This window comes from Phalangium opilio, unplaced genomic scaffold (assembly GCF_054372755.1).
Source record: "Phalangium opilio isolate 3A_F unplaced genomic scaffold, DU_Popi_V2 ptg001170l_1, whole genome shotgun sequence".
Taxonomy (NCBI): Eukaryota; Metazoa; Arthropoda; class Arachnida; order Opiliones; family Phalangiidae; genus Phalangium; species Phalangium opilio.
In genome coordinates, this window is record NW_028324255.1 from 2,538,201 (window position 1) to 2,546,377 (window position 8,177).

Below are 8,177 nucleotides of genomic sequence, written 5' to 3' on the forward strand. Positions count from 1 at the left end.
GAACCATCAGACAAGAAATTGGACGTCCCACTTCCGAATGGAACATGCTTAACAAGAAACGAACACCACCAACCAGGAGAAGAAGATGAATATTGGAGAATCATTGGAACCCTCCTTTATCTGTCGCAGCGAACGAGACCAGACATAACATTCGTAGTGTCATGCCTGGCAAAATTCTCTTCGAATCCAGGGAAGTGTCATAGTGCATACTTAAGAAGAGTCCTCCAGTACGTGAATGACACCCAAGATTATTCCTTGCATTATCACAAGACATCGGATGCAGGTCTAATCGCATACAGAGGACCGCAAATCCACCAGTGGGTTCATTGTGAACATCGGAAATAACCCAGTCCAGTGGCGATCAAGCAAGCAGTCCTGCGTTGCCTTGTCTATAATGGAGTCCGAGTATATAGCACTAGCGGAATTAGCGAAAAAAATAGCCTGGATGTCGCCGATCACGCAGGAACTTCACAAACAGTGCTCCCCCATGAACTGAAATTAATCCTCACCAGAGTGTACTGTGATAATCAAGCCGCAAATGATTTTGCTAAGAATGTAATTGAGAATAACCGTTCTAAACACATAGATTTGAGATTTAGTTTTGTTCGTGATTGTTTAAATAATGAATTGTTTAACCTAGCATTTGTACGTACAAATGATAATATTGCAGATATTTTCACAAAGTTGTTACCTAAAGGAAAATTTCTAGAATTTTGTGTATTAATGAATTTATGTTAGCTTAATTATGCAGTTTATACTGTTTCGTAAGATTATCTTAGTCAAAGGGGAGTATTAGACATAATGTTTTTTATTAGACATAACGTTTTTTGTGAACTAGAGATAAGCTACGAAATTCGACCCTTGACCCTGGTACGCGACGCCCCCTTTGTTTACTTGACGTTTCCCATTTGGGGTGTAAAGTTAATTGCTCCTGAGTTCTGGTGTTTGCCGGTTAGGCTATGGTTAGACTTAGCTAGTTTGTAATTTACTTTGTACTAATGTTATACTTTAATATTATAAATTAACTTGGAATAAATAAAGAGCATTCATTAACAACGATACTAGACTAGATTATTCCAATATCGACAACACCCATTTCGCCGTCAACCGGATCGCCAGCACCCATTTCGCCTGCCACCGCCTCGCCGACATCTTCTTCGCCCGCCACCGCATCGCCAACACCCATTTCGCACGCCACCGCATCGCCAACACCCATTTCGCCCGCCACCGGATCGCCAACACCCATTTTGCCAGCCATCGGATCGCCAGTGCCCATTTCGCCTGCCACCGGATCGCCAGTACCCATTTCGCCTGCCACCGGATAGCCAGTACCCATTTTGCCTGCCACCGGATCGCCAGCACCCATTTCGCCTGCCACCGCATCACCAACATCTTCTTCGCCCGCCACCGCATCACCAACACCCATTTCGCCAGCCACCGGATCGCCAACACTCATTTCGCCAGCCATCGGATCGTCAGTACTCATTTCGCCAGCCATCGGATCGCCAGTACCCTTTCGCCTGCCACCGGATCGCCAGTACCCATTTCGCCTGCCACCGCATCGCCAGCACCCATTTCGCCCGCCACCGGATCGCCAGTACCCATTTCGCCCGCCACCGGATCGCCAGTACCCATTTCGCCCGCCACCGGATAGCCAGTACCCATTTCGCCCGCCACCGGATAGCCAGTACCCATTTCGCCCGCCACCGGATCGCCAGCACCCATTTCGCCCGCCACCGGATCGCCAGCACCCATTTCGCCCGCCACCGCATCGCCAGTACCCATTTCGCCAGCCATCGGATCGCCAGTACCCATTTCGCCCGCCACCGGATCGCCAGTACCCATTTCGCCTGCCACCGGATCGCCAGTACCCATTTCGCCTGCCACCGGATCGCAAGTACCCATTTCGCCTGCCACCGGATCGCCAGTACCCATTTCGCCCGCCACCGGATCGCCAGTACCCATTTCGCCCGCCACCGGATCGCCAGTACCCATTTCGCCCGCCACCGGATCGTCAGCACCCATTTCGCCCGCCACCGGATCGCCAGTACCCATTTCACCCGCCACCGGATCGCCAGTACCCATTTCGCCCGCCACCGGATAGCCAGTACCCATTTCGCCCGCCACCGGATCGCCAGCACCCATTTCGCCCGCCACCGGATCGCCAGCACCCATTTCGCCCGCCACCGGATCGCCAGCACCCATTTCGCCCGCCACCGCATCGCCAGTACCCATTTCGCCAGCCATCGGATCGCCAGTACCCATTTCGCCCGCCACCGGATCGCCAGTACCCATTTCGCCTGCCACCGGATCGCCAGTACCCATTTCGCCTGCCACCGGATCGCAAGTACCCATTTCGCCTGCCACCGGATCGCCAGTACCCATTTCGCCCGCCACCGGATCGCCAGTACCCATTTCGCCCGCCACCGGATCGCCAGTACCCATTTCGCCCGCCTCCGGATAGCCAACACCCATTTCGCCCGCCACCGGATCGTCAGTACCCATTTCGCCCGCCACCGGATCGCCAGTACCCATTTCGCCCGCCACCGGATCGCCAGTACCCATTTCGCCACCCACCGGATCGCCAGTACCCATTTCGCCTGCCACCGGATCGCCAGTACCCATTTCGCCTGCCACCGGATCGCCAGTACCCATTTCGCCTGCCACCGGATCGCCAGTACCCATTTCGCCTGCCACCGGATCGCCAGTACCCATTTCGCCTGCCACCGGATCGCCAGTACCCATTTCGCCCGCCACTGGATAGCCAGTACCCATTTCGCCCGCCACCGGATCGCCAGCACCCATTTCGCCCGCCACCGCATCACCAACACCCATTTCGCCAGCCACCGGATCGCCAACACCCATTTCGCCTGCCACCGGATCGCCAACACCCATTTCGCCTGCCACCGGATCTCCAGCACCAATTTCGCCTGCCACCGGATCTCCAGCACCAATTTCGCCTTCCACCGGATCTCCAGCACCCATTTCGCCTTCCACCGGATCTCCAGCACCCATTTCGCCTTCCACCGGATCTCCAGCACCCATTTCGCCTTCCACCGGATCTCCAGCACCCATTTCGCCTTCCACCGGATCTTCAGCACCCATTTCGCCTTCCACCGGATCTCCAGCACCCATTTTGCCTTCCACCGGATCTCCAGCACCCATTTTGCCTTCCACCGGATCGCCACACCCATTTCGCCAGCCATCGGACCGCCAGTACCCATTTTGTCTGCCACCGTATCGCCAACATCTTCTTCGCCCGCCACCGCATCGCCAACATCTTCTTCGCCCGCCACCGCATCGCTAACACCCATTTTGTCTGCCACCGGATCGCTAGCACCCATTTCGCCTGCCACCGGATCCCCAACACCCATTTCGCCTGCCACCGGTTCGCCAACACCCATTTCGCCAGCCATCGGACCGACAGCACCCATTTTGTCTGCCACCGGATAGACAGCAATTACTTCGCCTGCCACCGGATCGCCAGTACCCATTTCGCCTGCCACCGGATCGCCAACACCCATTTCGCCAGCCATCGGATCGCCAACATCTTCTTCGCCTGCCACCGGAAAATGCCATTACTACCGATTAAAGTTCCTTCGCTCCCATGGCAGACTTTGGGAATGGACTTATTCAAATGGAACGGGCAAAACTACATCTTGCTTATAGACTACTACTCCAAGTTTGAAGAGGCGCAGCAACTCCATACAACCAATGCGAAAGCTGTAATAAAATTTTTGAGTGCCCAATTCGCTCGCTATGGAATACCGCAACGTATAATCTCAGATAACGGTCCCCCGTTCACATCATACCTTACTACAGAACAGGGGAATAAAACATGTCACAGCAAGCCCCTATTATCCTCAAAGTAACGGACAAGCAGAAAGGATGGTCCAAACGCTCAAGAATTTCCTCACCAAATCCCGAACAGAAGGAAAAGACCTTAGCCATGTGCTTCTAGAATATCACGGAACACCGATGTTAGATGGACTAACACCAGCAGAAATGCTAATGGGCAGGAGGCTTCGCACGCAGTTAATAACCAAAACGAGATCATTAAAACCAAACTACCCGACAAAACACATGACAGCGACACTACAGAGGCGACAACAGCAGATGACAGACCAGGCGAACAACCGCCCGCATAAACCTCTAAGCATCCTCCAGAACGGTGACAACCGACACCCGGAAATGGGAAATGGCTGAAGTCATGCAACACGCAGATACACCAGACTCCTATTGGATTCTAAATCAAATAAATAAAACCCTCCGTCGAAACAGGATTCACTTAAGACCACGACACGTCCCGCTAGAGCAAGAACCACCAATTCCAAGCCGGTACTCCAACACAACAGCGAAACCTGATATCCACACATCACAAAGAAGAAACAATAAACTTGCTCGCATCACGACGTACGGCAGACCACAAAACAAAACGCATGAGGAGGTACAGCAGGTACAAGAAGCTCAAGGGACGACCTCTACCACGGGAAATCCTGATGAGCCAACCAGGGGAACAATACCGACGATTTTTGCCACGAGACATCCGGACAAGTCACCAAACGTAACCATACCGCCAACGAAACCAATATGGGCGCCTACTAGCTAAACCAGATCGATTTGCAGCGCAGTACTAAACAATAAAGAATAATTCATGTCTATAACTCAGAAATGCCAATGTAGAAAAAAAAGTTGTTGTATATGTTAGGTCTAAAGTCGGCTTACAAAACTATTAAGATAAGAAAATAGACATCCCATTGATAACAGATACGAGCTGACTTTAGACCTGGTAAACAAGAAAGAATTGGTTGTTCTTTGATCGCGACATGAATAGATTATAAAAAAAAACGTCTTGGTTTGGACCAAGGCCGAAAAAACAAACGATATGTGTGAGCTTTATCAATTGACTGAAGTTCAGATATTGAAATTTTTTTATAGTTATTTCTATCCACTCAATCCTTATCCAATATTTAATTCAATCAACTGATTTTACTGTTAATCGATCTAGTCCCTCTAAATTAATTGAAAAAATTACATATCTACGCTTTTTCAAGAACAATTACATTTTCCGAAAACATTTTATTATGAAATTAATTATTTTGAAGGGAAGTACAAGTACGTGTTGAGGGATCAGTATTGAATATTTGAAATGTTTTACTGGATGTCTAAAAAGAGCAAGCGAACTTTGGTATAACTCGAATGGAAAATGTAAATATTTAATAGATGCCAAACCAGGGTGTTGCGCGAATTTATACATTTAATTTCGTATATCGAAATGCTACATTTCTTTTGTCGCCTCTATGAAGGTAAAGTTTGCACTGGAACTTCCATTTCCGTACTTTAGAATTTCTTGGTCATAACTCAGTCTTCATTTGAAACGTCACCACCCCTTTCTACATTGTTGGCGCTACTTTTACACCGGTTTCGTATTTTAGCAAGCGTAAAGATCATTTCGGAAAACACAGGGGCGAGGCCACCATTGGGGTGTATTCTCCCTCGCACCAAGGGTCATCGCCAGACGTTGCCAAAGTTCACTACGGGCAGGAGGCTAGTCAACTAGCACTGCCCAGGGAGAAGCACTGTCTATAGCGGTGTTTCTAAGCGAGCGAGAGAATGAGAGAGAACACCCCAATGGCGGGATCACACCTGTGTTTTAGTTTCTCTGTATGTAATTTCCAAAATGGTCCACTCACTTACAAATGTACACCGATTACACTGAGTGATCGGTCGTTCGGGCGCTAGCGAGTGACAAGCCATAACCATAATCATTCATGTACACGAATGTTTTATAGTGTTGGGTTAATAAGGTTTGTGGGCAAGTCCGGAGTGTCATGTACCGTTTACTAATGTGAAAAGGTTTCGATCTAGTGGCTGAGTGTGGTGCGACGGCTCAGATGACCCATACACTGGAACCACTGGTTATTATAAAACGCCATATATTGGGAAAATAGAGGAAGGGAAGGGATGTCGGAGTTAAATGTGACCTTCTTGGCATAAGTAGTAATGAATGATGTGTTTAACCATATTATTTCCGCGGGAAATGAATATAACAAGACATTGGTACTGAGAAGTATTTCTGTTTATGTGATCTGTACCCTTTACCACATAGGATAAACTTTGTTGCTTTGTCTTAAGTAGACGACATTCACTGTAAACGACAGTCTTATCAACAACTTAAAACAGATTTAAACTTCTTTTGGTGCAAACTTGAAAATTTTTCAAACCGCAGCAACAAATTAAAACTATGTCGGTCAAGGTGCTTACAAGTTAGTGTTCATCGACACGAAATCCCTTCAAAATATTTAATTTCATGATAAAATGTTTTCGGAAAATGTAATTGTTCTTGAAAAAGCGTAGATATGTAATTTTTTCAATTAATTTAGAGGGACTAGATCGATTAACAGTAAAATCAGTTGATTGAATTAAATATTGGATAAGGATTGAGTGGATAGAAATAACTATAAAAAAATTTCAATATCTGAAACTTCTGTCAATTGATAAAGCTCACACAAATCTGTTGTAGTAGTTTGTAAAACATATTTTTTTAGTATATAAAAAATAGACACAATGTAAAATAAGAGTTTTTTAACATAACTATAAAAACGATGCCCGGCCTAGCAGGCGAGGCAGAACTGTAGGACGACTGAATAAAGAAAGTTAGTTATTATGCTTGCGTATTATTATAAATAACAGTAGCAAATACAACATGGCGTCAGAAGTGGGGTAAACTCGTTATATCCTTGACCAAAGTCCAACCAAGCGTCATGACGTCGTTCAAAGCACCACCTCCATTCCAACCCGGTGACTCTCCCGCACTGGCCTGGCAACAATACCGGGAACGATATCACATATACTCCGTTGCTTCAAAACTCAACAAAGAAGACCAGGAGCAACAGAAGAACGTTTTTCTTCATGTGATAAGCGACGAGGGATTACGAATTTATAAAACCCTGACGATAGCCCAACCAGGGGTAGCAGTACCAACGCCCGCAACGTTAACTCTCCAACACATCCTGAACGCCTTCGATGAGTATTACAAGCCCTATAAAAGCACTAACATGTCACGCTTTACCTTCTTCCAAATGAAACAGTCTACCCATCAAACTTTTGCGCAATTCCTAACTGACCTCAAGACACTCGCACCGGCATGCGAACTTGGCACACTACAGGACTCGCTCATAGCTACCCAAATCCTCATCGGTACAAAAAGTGAAGCCGCACGAAAAAAATTAATCCTATTCATCAACCTTCAACTGGAAGATGCAATCACCACGTGCCAAGCCGAAGAATATGCGAATTCACACCTCCAACTGATGACACAAACAATCAAACCAACGCCTGGCGAAACATCTACAGCACTGGATGCCATCATGTTCAATAACAACTCCCGCGCACAAAACAGCTCCTCATATAAGAGAACTCCACGATGCACAGCTGCAGACGATAACCACCGCTATCAGCCACGACGAGGACATCCACCACCACAACGAAAACAACCTAGATATCAAGACCAACGACAGTATGCCCCCCAACCACGTTATAACAATACCCCATACTGCCTACAGTGTGATCTACAACATCCCGCTCGCCCATGCCCAGCCATAGGCTCCACATGTCGCGCCTGCAACGGCAGAAATCACAGGGCCAGCACATGCCGGTCAATACGCTCGCTCGAGGAAATGCGTTATCAGATGGAACCAATACATCAGTGGCCCCAGCAAGAACAGCCGGAAGGCAACGCACCATTACAGCAAGAGGACGATTCTCAGTTCGCCCCATTTCACATCCACTCGCTAAGCCTCTACACTGTGAATACGGAGGAAGCGACTCGACCCGACGATCAATGGAGAGCAACGGTGCAAGTGGCTAACGTAAATGTCGAGTTCAAAATTGATACAGGATCACAAGTAAATGTACTACCAATAAACATATACCAACAAATTCCGGAACTGCCGCCACTACTTCGACCACAACACAGCATACGAGCTTACTCCGGACACAATGTCGCCGTACTCGGCATAGCATACTTGCCCTGCAGATCACACAGCCACAGAGCAAATAGCTTGTTCTATGTCACACCAACACACTCAACGCCGATATTGAGCGGTCAACTGTCCACAGAACTACGCCTTATCACCCGTCTCCATCACAATACGACGGCAGGTCCAACTAGCAAC